We start from the raw sequence: 13,809 nt of genomic DNA, 5'->3' as shown, positions 1-13,809 counted from the left end.
TATAAAAGCCTACATTCTTTGGATTTAAAGGACCTGCTATGTTCAGGATGAAACACAACTATATCTATCCTCGCTGGCCTAAATTAACATCCTCTTCATAAAAAGAGTATCGCTGTGACGCACAAGAGACAGACTCAGTGGTTCCATTACGCAGAGAAGTTGTGAAATATGACCAGTGTGTCCCAGAGGGCCCTGATGGCCCAACTTAAGACACAGTTGCCTGGGGATTCATTCATGTCCTATTGTCCGTCATGGTTGTGCTGACTTTGGCCTGTGTGGACTCCAGCGGTGTCCAGGGACAAACATAAGTGAGTCCCTGCTAGATCTACCGTGTCTTCTCATGACTGTTACCCCTTTAATCACACTTGGGCCATGGACATACAGTATGCTACATGATGTAATTTCAGTTCAGACTATAAATTAACTCACCACTAGACATTTTCATAATGACTTCATTAGACAAGTAGTTCAGTGGATTATGACTGGATGAGACATCTCTCATTGAGTATATTGGTATTCTTTGTTGTCAAAGGAGAAAAAAACAAGTAGTGTGCACATCCATCTCAGTCGGGTACAGGTGCAGGACACCTGTACTGTAAAAAATTAGATAGCTGCATAAGAAAGTAGGGGTTTAGCGTTACATGCAGTCATACGAAGAATATATCCGACTCAGTCAGTCAAACTGTGGTGAGACCTGATACACAATCCAGTCAAGGTGGCAGTAATGTACCTAAAAGCTGAGCAACAAAAGAAGAAGAAGAGACAATAAAACAAGACGAAAAAGAAGACACCGTGACTGACTATGCCCTGCGGCATGTTCAAATGAGACACAAGTAAAAAGACCTGTTTGCTCCTTTCAAATCAGTTCTGTGGGAAAAGGCCTGGTACCCAGTGAACTATGCCAGCAACGGAGAGCGAGTGGTGGATCTGGCGATGGCGGTGTGTCGGCGTTGCTCTACAGTCGAACGTGTTGTACGTGCTATCGCATTTTAAACAAATAGTAACTTTTGACAACTTGTAATTTGGCACCTGAAGTCTTAGCTTTCACTTCTTTAGTTTCATCACCTGTCTGTCATCGAGAAACACCGGCACGAGTGACTGACAAGCACAAGAATTGCTATAAAAACGCAGGATTGAGAAAATAATAGACGTGCATGGTGTAGTGTCTTCAACAGCATATATTAACTTTCTTATTACAAATGAAACATAATGGAGGCTAATTGACGCTCCAATAATGGCTGTCACAGATAAAACAGCATGTGTCTTAGCTCTAGCACCTATGGTCTCAAGGTTTATCACACAGTCTATAGCTCTCCTGTCCCTCCCCTTCTCTCCTTCATTGTATTGTTGTGTCTTGGATGTGTTGAACCACATGTCTTGGCAGGTGTGGTGACTGTATTATCCAGGCTTATGAAGGGCAGATCCAGGCCATCCCCTGCTTTGGCTGGTAATTTGCATTTTTATTGCCGTTGTCGCATCCTCAGTTAATACACCATTGACTCCCAGAGCCACCCTTGGACCTAACGGCATCACCTTGCTATCCCACCTGAAATGAGAGTGCCTGCTGGCCCCCGGATCTGCATCGGCTGAAGCTCAGGTACCAGTCGACCTGGCATTCTGGGACGGAAATGGAGTGTCCTCTCATGTTAATGTGGACTTTCCATTAGGAAAGATGATTGATTTGTGCTGTGCTGTTGCTGTGAATAGGCAATAGACTGGCACAATAAAGGAGTGAGATGGGGCTTTGTGTGCAGGTGAGGCCGTGTGTGAACTAGAGTGTGACTGAATCAGGGTGCCGACGACGGGGGGAGAGGAGAGGTGAGAGGAGGGAAGAGGGGGTTCGGGGACGGAGACGAAGAGAGATGAGAAATGGAATGGAAGGTTGAATACGGGAGGGTGAAGGTTAGGGGGTGAGAAGGAGCAAAGGAGGAGTGGAGGGTTTAGAGGTGCGGAGGGACGGGGAGATGAGTGGTGGGAGATGGCAAAGGTGTGAAAGCTCTCAACTGCATTCATTTCAAACTAGACGAAAGAGGACAGGAGAAAACAGAGAGTTCTTTAAGTCAGCTTTCTTTCATACAAATGGTTTCTCTTTGGTTTGTACACCTACATCCAACAACACCACATATGTGGCCTCAGAAATGTTGAATCAACACTTCTATTACAAAATCTTATCAAAAGTCTAGCCCTTTTGTGATGTAACTGAATAACCAACGACTTGAAAGCTATTTGATTTGACATCTCAAGGTCTACATCCATAGCTGTGGCATACAGATATTTTATAGTAGTGTTTGCACAGGCACTATGAGAGAGAGGAGGAGGAGGGAGAGTTCAGCTGGATTAAAACAGGCTTTGGTCACTGTCCAGTTGAACAAGCAAATGTTTTCGCTTTTCTTTGACTGTGAGTCGACTGGGATTCAGCAACTTTCCCAGGACATCTGCTCCCAACGCCCACGTTTGAATCTCCGTCCAATAGGAGTGCTTCCTTCACCCCTAAGACCAGCGGGTGCTGCACAGTGATTGGCTGCCCGGGCCAGGGCCCAGAAAGAGAAGGCTGAGCCCTGAGAATTTTCCGAAACATTTTCTCCTCTGTCTTGGCTTTCGCCAACATCTGCTTCCAATCAACGTTAGTGAAAAGACCGCTTCTCTTTCTCCCTGCTGTCTGGGTTACACACACACACACACACACACACACACACACACACACACACACACACACACACACACACACACACCAGGCAACCTTTTTCTTACAGCTTTCTTGTTGTAACTGTCAGGATATTTTACATTTTAAGGGAAATTTAACATGCATTATGTACAGTGTCTTTTAGATGTAACTTTATACAACTGCTTTTCTGACTGGTATCTATATATATATATATATATATATATATATATATATATATATATATATATATATATATATATATATATATATATATATATATATATATATGTTGTTCTTTATATATATATATGTTGTTCTTTATACTTGTCAGATCTGTTATGCAAGTTCTAAACACTTCACTGCAATGAATGATGCATCTTTATTCATGAATCAGATGTGACTGAACTGACTGGGAGCAAAAAGGGCAGTGATTGGTAAAGAGAAAAATATTTTCACACGCAAAGACACTCAAACACACATTGAAACCCCCTTGTAAACTGCTGCCCGCAGCACTTCATCCCACCCTTTCCATGAGAAAATAGTACTAAGGGTCAGCTTCCTTGAGTGTCATGTTTTCTTTCTTACTTGCTTTCTTTCATTCATTCACGGCTCGGGCTTTCCTGTGTGGTCATTGCGCCTCTTGCGTGACTTTCAGCTACAACAAGTCAACAAACTGCAGAAAATCCTGCTTATTATAGCAGGTACTTTCCACAGATATTCAGAAATAAGCATGATGATTCACTGTAGCCAAAGAGAAGCACACATTGTAAGCAGCAGTTTCTCCAATCCTTCGCAACAGCTCGCTATTATCAGTGAGGCTGTGTTGTTTTTGCCAGCAAACTGCTTAATAGGCTTTGGCCCTCACGGCTAAACAATCATGGGAGAAATAACTTGGAGGTTATGAGGTTGGTTGAAATTTTGGAGTTATTACAAACAGTTTTGCATCACAGCTAGGCTACCCCTCAACAGATTTCTCACAGACAGAAATAAGAGACATGAAAGTGCTGTCTTTATTAAATAATACAATAAAAATAAATAAATAGCTTCCAGGATATTTTGAATTGAATACCAATAACTGCTTTTATACTTACTACTATAAATAGCCATCATTAGGGTCAAAAACCACACTGTAAACCTGTTGCTAATGAAAGTAATGTCACCTCCAGAGTAGATAAAGATATTACCAGTGATTGCCTGATTTTGAGCTTCCTCCCCATTCACCTTTGACCCATAGCACCATTGGTTTTGTGGTCCTGCTCCTGCTGGGCAAGGACTGATTTACAGCGCAGTAGTGCTGACTGGTCTTCAAGAGTAATCCAGGGTCAGACCGTGCTAATAAATCTGTAACGTGCCACTACAGGAGAGCCTAACCTAAAGTTTGCTGTCGTAAGGATTCATGAAATGGGTTTGCTGTCTTTATTTCCTTCTTGCATTATCTTGCTTTTTTAAAAACCTATTTTAAATGTCTGCCTTTATGTATTTAAGAATCACTATTACAGTTACATGGGGATAGGTTTCTGTGCCAGAACATTGTGTAATTGATGTTAACCATAAATGTGTTAAAATGAAACTTCGTTTGTCAAGAGTGTGAGTTGGGGTGGTGTCAAAATGCATCAAAGGTTTATGATGCACAGATGTAATCAGTGAAAGTATGTCCAAAAACAACAATGCAGTTACAGAGGAGAAGTGCCAATCAAAGCTAACAGCACAGTGGTGCAAGGAAGGAATTAAATGCTCCAGCTGGCTACTTGCTCTGTAGAACAGCATGTAATCGTACCAATTACACACTCAGCCTTTACATGTCTGTCAGCCTTTCTATTACCTGCCTTACAAAAAAGTAACTTGCAATTACCTTGGCTCAAACTGGGCACTTTATACGTGAATACTAAAAGATTGAAAGGGTTTGGAGTAAAAATGGATGAGAAAAGAGAATAAAATGGTAAGGGAAAGTTTGGGGTAAAGACCAAAGGAAAATATGAACACTGTAGATTAATGAGCCATCAACTCTAAATCAACTACCTACCAACCTACTGTACACCCCAAACCATACGTTTGTTTGTTCCAACCCAATTGCCAGGATAAATATTTGCAATGTACATGTCTACAGCATTTGCGTTTCAACATATCGGAATGCTGTGCTTATGGTCTGGTTAGGTTTAGGCACAAAAAGCACAAGCGCAGCTGGAAAATGTCCTGAAATCCTGTTAGAAATATCCAGTGGTGTAACGCTTACAAATAGTAACACCCTCATTAAAATAACCAGTCTTGAACAGTAGCTCCCGGCTTGGCAGCGTCCTCGCCTAGATGCGACACCACAATTACTCCCTCCAACTCCCGACATGAAAGTAAGCGAGCCTGTCCTCATCAGAAAAACGACCGCATAGGTTGGAAACAAAAGCAGATTAATACGACTCATATTTATGTTTGTTGTTAGGCGGTGACCTCTAGTGGCTGTAGTAATTATTACAGCTGAAAAGGAGGAAGTCAGGAGAAGTAGTGAAAAGCGAGGTATTGCAGGTATACAGTATTTGTAGCCGAACAGAAGCAAAGTAGTGATTTTAACCTGGACCATGATGTTCTTCTAATCCTAACCAACTAATTTTAATACCTAAACATAATCAAGTACTTCTAGCCTAAACCTGACCAAACTGAGACCTGTCACATTGTTTTGGGAGATGCTGACAATCAACCTATTCAGTCATTTAGGTTTGAGGATGTGTTGAAGGAAGCTCATATACAGTACATGTAACATCTAAAGAGTTAATATGCAACTCTTTTTGTAAGTAAATTCCACTCTGTATTGTTTAAATATGTCACTTTTTTGTTGTAACATCTTCAGTAACTATCTCACTGCTGTCTGTCTAGCTTGACTATCTGTTTTACTTGCTTCTTCTGACACAGTTCGCTGGGACCAGCAAAACAAACACAAAACACAGAAAAACATAAAATACGATGCAAAATTGCTGGAGGCTGTGAAAAGCCAACTCTCAACACCTGCTGTCCCACTGTTTGCAGTGACTCATGAGAACTGGCCGATGATGTGCTTCATGATGTGTTGCATGCTCTGTTTTGGCTTACCTTGTAGAGGAGGTGGCTGAGTAATGGCCTCATACAGATGAGCTCAGACCAAGATTTTTACAAGATAAATTGGAGCTACCAAAGGTTGGGAAAAGGGAATGATAGTTTGGTTTATAATCAAACCTTCCAGTTTTTTGAAGGCTTTGGAAAAACTCCAGTAAAACTCGTTCTGATTGGACAGTTCAGAGAACAACTAAATATCTTGTCTCCATGAGGAATTTGAGCACAGCCCCCTCTGCAGTGACCACAGTGAGTGAAGTAAGCTGTTTGGACCTTTGGCACTCAAGAGGTTAAGGTTTTGTGGGAAAGGACAGCAGCACCCCGGGCTTGTGTGAAGGCACATGTATACAACATGAATGAACTATTTTTGTAGCAATAACACAGTAAGTACATGAGCTATGAGCTCTAGAGGAAGGGAGTGAGAAAGGAGAAGAGCAGCTCTCATTGGGCTCGGGGGGGAAGGTCGCTGAGACCTGAGAAGTTGACAGGTCAGGAGATGTTATCATGATAGAATCGAAAAACAAGAAAATAAAATTCTGAAAATAAAATGTTCTCTAGTTACTGCACAAGAGTTGAATACTTTTGAGCAGTATATTGTTTTTCAAAGTTTTTTTTTAGCCACGTGAGCAGTATGACTTTAGTAATGTTCATCTCTCTGTCAGTCGGCAGGTCGATCCACCCCTTGAACATTGTTGGAAACATTTGGGATAATGTAAGTGCGTAACTTGATAACATATATAAAAAATGTGTAGTCATTATTAGACATTTTAATGTTACATATTATATCTTTAATCATTACTGGATGGGTCGCCAAAGCTGTTCTTTGTGTTTAGTGTTAATTAGCTAATTGTTGACATGTTACCATGTTAAACTAAGATGGTGAATACAGTCATCAATGAATCGGTTAAACATTAGCATGTTAGTATTACCACTGTATCCATATTGACCTGCTGATATTAGCATCTACCGCAAAACATGACTGTGGCAAACAGACTCAGAGAGCAGCTAGTGTAGCAGCCCGATCCCAATACACCCTTTGCCCCTAACAGTTAGCCCTACCCCTCTGATTTCCGTATTCACGTCAAGCGGTAGGGTGTCCCAATTCTCGTTGGGATAGCAGGGTAGGGCAAAGTGTCTCCAAACAGAGATTTTTTCAGATGCACACTTCAAACCGAGGGCACCTGCCTGCCATTTCAATGTATTATGGTCCTTTTCTTTGTAACAAGCATAAAACAACCACGAGCCAGTATGCTGTTGTTTCAGTAGGTAACTAGCTGGCTTGCTAAAGTTACATTGTTATTGTATATGATGCCTGAAATTTAAGTAAAGTCCAGCAGCGGTTTCAGCACTTGGTACCACTCCTCTAGTATCAGTGCAGACTGGCAGGGTAGGGGCATGGGTACCATACGGGTTCCAGGATTACCACAGTAACAGAGGAATCATCACAATGGAAGACACCATGTTGGAAATGTCCGGCCTTAAATAACTGATGAGATATGTGGGTCTTGAAAGGTTGTCTCATTTCATAGGGGGACATTTCCACCACTATACCTTGAACCTCAGTTCTAAGGGGCAATGGGTTTAATCGCAAATGAGGGGTAGGGGTAAAACTTGGAAATGGAATTTGGCCATAGTCTTGTTCCTTACTGTTTGTTGGTTAAGCTTTTTATGGACACCAGTATAGTTATATTTATAATAATAGAGACCTAGTCATTTGGATCTTTGTTGAGCCATTTAAAGAAACTTTCCCACGCTGATAATGTCTGTGATTAATTATTTGTATTTTAGCAGAGCAGACAGTCTGACCATGCTACAGTGAATGATTTGTTTTACGAAACCGCAACAATTTCCACTCAAACTTAATTTAGCAAATGGACCAAATCATGTGTAGCTGAGTGTCGTGTGACCATGGAGACTTCAGCACTCCATTAGCTTGGACAGATTAAAGCAGGTGTGTTGCAGGGCTCACCTGTGCAGCACCAAGGTCAGCTCCACTCTTCTCGAACACACTGTAAACACCATCCCCTGATGTACAGTCACTACTGGCCTGATATATATCAGGCTGTGGAAGACACGGGTCAGTGATATCATGTGAGTCTCCAGTGCTAATATTTTTTGTCGCCAGAAATGTAATTGTGTTTGGCAGCTGAATTGGACTAAAGGAACTTGAGGACAGAAGTAGCCAGTCTGTGATTTTATAGAAAACAGAGAGCCCCTGGGAATCCTGGGTAGAGGAGACATTTTTAAATTGAGTTTGAGCTGAACTGATCTTGGGAAAGCCAGTGTAGTAATAATCTGTGACTTAGTGTTTGCCTTTCATTTTTAGATGTGTGACTGATAGTAAGCCTATTGCATGAATGCTCTCAACACTGTATGACACAGAAGAGTGTTTTGAAGATGCAAAGTTGTGTTTCGTTATGTAAAAACCATGAAAAAAAAACAGTTTTCTACTGCATAAAAACCTAGACAAAAGTCCTGCTGTACCCTTTTAATTGCAGAGACAATGATGATCCCTGCCAACATTGGGCGAGCAGCAGGGTACACCCTGTACTAGTCGCCAGTTCATCATAGGGCTGACATATAGGGACGAATAACCACTCACGCCTACGGGCAATTTACAGTAACTGGTCGACCTAACTTGCATGTCTTTGGATAGTGGGAGGAAGCCGGAGAGAACCCATGCAGACACGGGGAGAACATGCAAACTCTGGGATATTTGTTGTATAGTGTGTGCCTATTTTACTAAGAGGTTAAGTTTGTCTTCAAGCAGGTGTAAATGCTTTAACTTGACGTCCTTATGGGTCTGACTGCCTTTTGTCTCATTTCTTTCTATTTTATTTGACTCTATGAAATGAAGTTCAAAACTAAAGTTCAGAAATTCAAGACATAAAATGTTGCGTTGTAGTACTTGGGATCGGTCTGGGTCTCAAGACCACTTTTTGAAGGTCTCAGACTTGACCATGTTTTTATTCCTCTTTGTCTCAAACAAAGAGGACTCTAGACCAGTCAGGACTATGACTGCAGGGATATCACTGTGTTATATAATTGTATATAATTTGAAAAACAAAAAGTTTAATGCTGGCCAATAACAGGAAACATATATATAATACAATACTGATATATCTGTGATAGGCCAACATCAGCTGATAACACTGACCAAGCAATATATTGGTCAGGCTCTAATATACAGTTTATAGCAATAAATGAGTTAAATAAAGATGGACTTTCATTTGTCTTCTGTGGGTGTTTTCATGTATCTTTCAGATCTTTCAGATCGATTTAAGGAGAGCATATGGTTTGTAGGTTCCACCTTTTTATTGTAAGTGTGTCATGCAGTGTGGGACATGACTGTCTTCCTTGTAAGTGCCTTTCAGTTACAGTATACTGTAAGCGGTATCAGCAGAATATTTCTCCCGTAATGACAGCCACAGGATAACATCACTACTATATTTTTTACATGCCCTGCCTCGGTCTCGGTTTTGACTTGGTCTCAACTCCTCAAAGTCTTGGTCATGACTCAGTCTCAGTTTAGGTGGTCTTGACTACAACAATGATGAAATTACATGACTGTCTTCCTTGTTAGTGCCTTTCAGTTACAGTATACTGTAAGTGGTATCAGCAGAATATTTCTCCACAGGATAACATCACTACTGTATTTTTAATATCCTGGAAACCCACAGAGTCAATAGCATCTCACCTACATTTACATAACCTGCTTTAAAAAAACTCCATGTGGTTGCTATGTAATCATGTGTTTACTGTGACTGCGCAACAGTGATATTTTTCCACAATAAAACAATCTGTGTGCGCACATCCCCTTCCCTCTCACCGGGTGAGAGAGGATAAAGTCATATGATGATGTGCCAAGAAGTTCTTGCTCATATAACCGCAAACCATTCCCCCATGCCCCACCCCACACTCACACACAAACACACACTGTGGCAATCCAAGCTTACGCTGCGTCGCCCCCCCCAGACTCTGACAGTGCATGTATATCCCAAGATCCCAGATGAAAGTTTGAAGGAAAGAAAAAAAAAAAAGGACAAGTTCCCTCCTGGCTGTCTTCCTAAGTGTCCTTGTCTCAGGCTTCTATAAACAGGGCTCTCCTGGTGACTCACAGCTAATGTAAAGCAGACACAGGTTGGTCTGGCGCCAAGTGATCAACGCTTCAATGGGACAATGAAAACTATAGATGACAAGAGAAAAATATAATGCCATGTTTAGCGTGAAGGGTTGGACGGGGGGCGTGGGGAAAAAGGAGGGAGGATACTGGCCGTTCACACGCTGCGGAGGAGACGAGCGCTCCTCAGGTCACAGAGTTTCCCATACCAAGATCCGCTCCCTCGCATATGGACGCTGAATCAGTGTAATAGGTTGGCTGAGGGTTTGCATGTGGACATATAGCAGTCATGATTTACGCCTCTTTGTGTGTTTTTGTGAGAGAAAAAAAAAACAAAAAAATCATTGGATTTGGAGGTTTTGCTCTGCTTGATCTCCTTTCATATGAGAGCAGTGTGACAGAGGAGGTGTGAGCTGTGGAGCAATATCCATTCCCATGGCAAGAACCTCTGCCGGAGACATGCAAGGATCTTAAAATGATAATGCTCTCTAAGCTTAGATGAAGGTCAATGATCTCTCTTTATTTCTCTTTTGCCTCATATTTTGGCACCCCTCACCCGCTGCAACGATGTAACGTCGTTTTATCATGGCATGTGCGTGCATGTGTGTGTTTGGCTTGTTATATGGTTTGACACTACACAGATCCTGCTGCTCTTTATCAGTTTAACACACGGGGGCTAGCCAGAGATTACTCACATAGCCACCATGTAGTCCCTCTTGATCCACACGGACGTTGTGCAATTCTCAAGTTTTTATCCATGCAGCTGGATAGGAGTCATTACATTTCAAGTGGTTGCCATAGCAGTAATGGTTAAAACAGTTGCTTGTTGCAAAAGCAGTCAAATAAAACCAAAGACCAAGCCCCCCGAAAGATTCAAGAAGAGATTCAAGGCTGCAAAACAACTGTCAGAGCAGTGTCAATCAATAGCCCTCTCGTGACTCTTTCAGGCTAGCCAAACAGATGTTTACACACATCTTTTAAAGTGGCAACAAGAAGTCACGACTCACTGGTGCAATTCAACCTCACTGACTCCCACTGCAACTTGTGTGGCACTCTCTGTTTGGTTTGAGGCAAGGTGAAACAACACAGCAAAAAAAAAAAAAAGCACTCAAGAGGCAAGCTATCTTTAACAAGCTTGGCTCAGCCTGACTGCTGCTACGACTATGAGGGCTGCAGTGACAGGTTTGGAGCCTGGGACGAGTGCCTGAGTGCGCTCAGTGGGACACCCTCCCAGGCTTTTCCCACATCACTGGGGGACGGGGGGCCGGTGGGGCCAGGGGCTGAGGCGAGAGGTGGGCTCCTCGCTCCACAGCAATCTTGTGGGCTGTGGCTGGGAAAGGCTACGGCCCACTGTTCTCACCATCTCCCCCTGTAGTCACTAACCCCACAGAGAGGGAGAGAGAGGGAGAGGGATGGACAGAGAGAGGAAGAGATACCCAAAGCAAATTTGTGGTCAGAGAATCAGCCTCTGGTGAGTCAGAGGACAGCTGACGTGTGGTAAGAGGGGACTCGCTGTCAGGTGATAACAAAGTGACACAAAGCAGAGCAGAGTGATGGGCAAAAAGAGACACTTCTGTTGAATTTAGGGGGAGAAACGTGTTTATTGTGATCTTGGAGAGATAGCAACTAAATTAGATTAACATCAATGTTTTGCTGTTGTAGAAGTTGTGTTTATGTCTATTCCCGTATCCAAAGCTAAACTGTAGTCATCCTGTCAAGTGACTCAGCTGCATAACATTAACAACTGAGTGGGCCTACGCAACATGTGGACCTCGTGCTCACATTTCTGCATGTATTTGTTTCACTCATTAATCTTACCGGTTATTGGCTGTTTGCACATGTGATGATGTTTTGTGGGGTATTAATGGATTCAGTGTGTTCTAGTAATAAACTTCCAAGTTTGATCTGGATAAAGGCACCAGTGTATCTAACTGATGAAAAAGTCAACTTCCTAAAAATGTAATAAAAAGTACTCTAGTATCAGCTGAATAACAGTTTGTTATTTGTCAGTCACTAATTTATCGGATTGATTACCTCACAAGTTATATTGCCTGTTTACCTCTGACAGTTACTTCACTAAGACTGCTGCTACTATTAAATCTCACTGCTTCCTCTATTTGCACTTTCTGTTCCCTATTTTTAACTGTATCTACTTTTCAACTCTATCTATTCTTTTGCAATATATATACAATATACATATAAACTGCATATAATGCATAATGGCAATAACAATAATGCTGAAATGTGTGTCTGTGTTCATGTAGATTTTAACATTTCTTAACAGTTATCCTCTCGTGGCCCCAGTTTATGAAAGTAAATCAAGTTTCAAATCAATTTTCCAATTTGGACTTGTTTAATTACTAAAGTTTTACATGCTATGTGTGTACACGATGCAGATTTTATCCCTCAAACTGAATTCAGTATTTATTATTACCTTCTTTTTTTAAATGCATGTAAATATGTGTCATATTTTCAGCCACATTTGTTGTTGGATGCTGTCAAAAGAGAGCCAAAGACTGAAGTGGAGAGTTAATATTTGCATAAATTGTAATTTATTTTTTGTCGTTGTTGTTATTATCATACTGTATATTTCTCAGATGCTCCACTAACACCACTCACTAACAGACAAACAGGACAGAAGAGCACAACCTGTGGTTGTTTGACAACATCTAATTCATGCACAGTTTGCCTTTCCTTCACAAACACATCGGCCATCTTTCAGCAGTTTACAATCTCAAAACCAAACTGTGGGCACAACTGCAGCTGGAGGGATTAAGTAAACCATTTATGTTTATGAGCTGGCCTTGTTATCTCTGCCAGGCGTGAGTCTGGAGGGGATCATGCTTCGTGTCATGTGTGTATCTGTCCACGGCCCACAGCTAGCTAATTTAACATACTACTGGACCCATCAGCATTATGTTTTTTGTGCACATTTATGGCGGTATGTTCAAGGACCTCTTTTAGTTTCATTGATTCACATTTTTTGATAAACCTGCTTTATTGATTGTTCTGTTTTATACTATTAAAAACAGACTCCTTATTCTTTTGAACCAGCCAGTTTGCAACCAGGCACACCTGGCGGAGACCTGTACTATACTGAGTGCACTCCTCTAGTTACAGTATGACTGGTATAGTCAGTCTGATATGTGTATACAGTTCATCTAGATCTGGAGAGTGATCAACTGAATTTGTTCCCAGTCTCTTTACATTGCCAAATTTCAAGATTACTATGAGTAATTTTCCGACATGATCAAAAGCCCAGTGGAAGTCCAACATGAATCTTGATGATGGAAACCTACTCACTGTTAAAACTCAAGTTAAAGTCGTACGTCCACAGTGAGGGATAAAGACTGATCAGTCTGTGTGCAAAGCAGCATCAACACTTTCAGTTTCTGCACAGTCAGACAGTCAGTCTCCCCCTCCCTGTGACTAGATAAGGCCTGGTGAGCAGGAGGAGGTGGTCTGTTTCTAGGGTCATTGACCAGGCAACCATTAGCAACATGCTCTACAGTTGTAAACACAGTGCATTAGAGGTGGAGTGTTCACACATGCATATCAGCATACACATGTACCTCCATTCACACACACACACACACACACACACACACACACACACACACACACACACAAGCGCGCGCACACACACACAAACAAACACGCACACACGCTGAATGACCAAGAGGATGTACTCTGCTGATTTGACAGTCCTCTCCAGTTTCTGTTTAGCTGGAACTGCTCTCCTCAGTAGCTCTCATTCTCTTTCAAACACACACACCCACCCACACACACACACACACACGCACAACCACTCTCTCTCTCTCTCTCTCTCTCTCTCTCTCTCTCTCTCTCTCACACACACACACACACACACAGAAACATGCTCTCTCGCTAAAAGAAGCAAATACAGGAAACCACCTTTATCAGAAACTCCACCCTCCAAGTAATT

This window comes from Pagrus major, chromosome 2 (assembly GCF_040436345.1).
Source record: "Pagrus major chromosome 2, Pma_NU_1.0".
NCBI lineage: Eukaryota > Metazoa > Chordata > Actinopteri > Spariformes > Sparidae > Pagrus > Pagrus major.
This window is presented reverse-complemented; position numbering follows the sequence as displayed.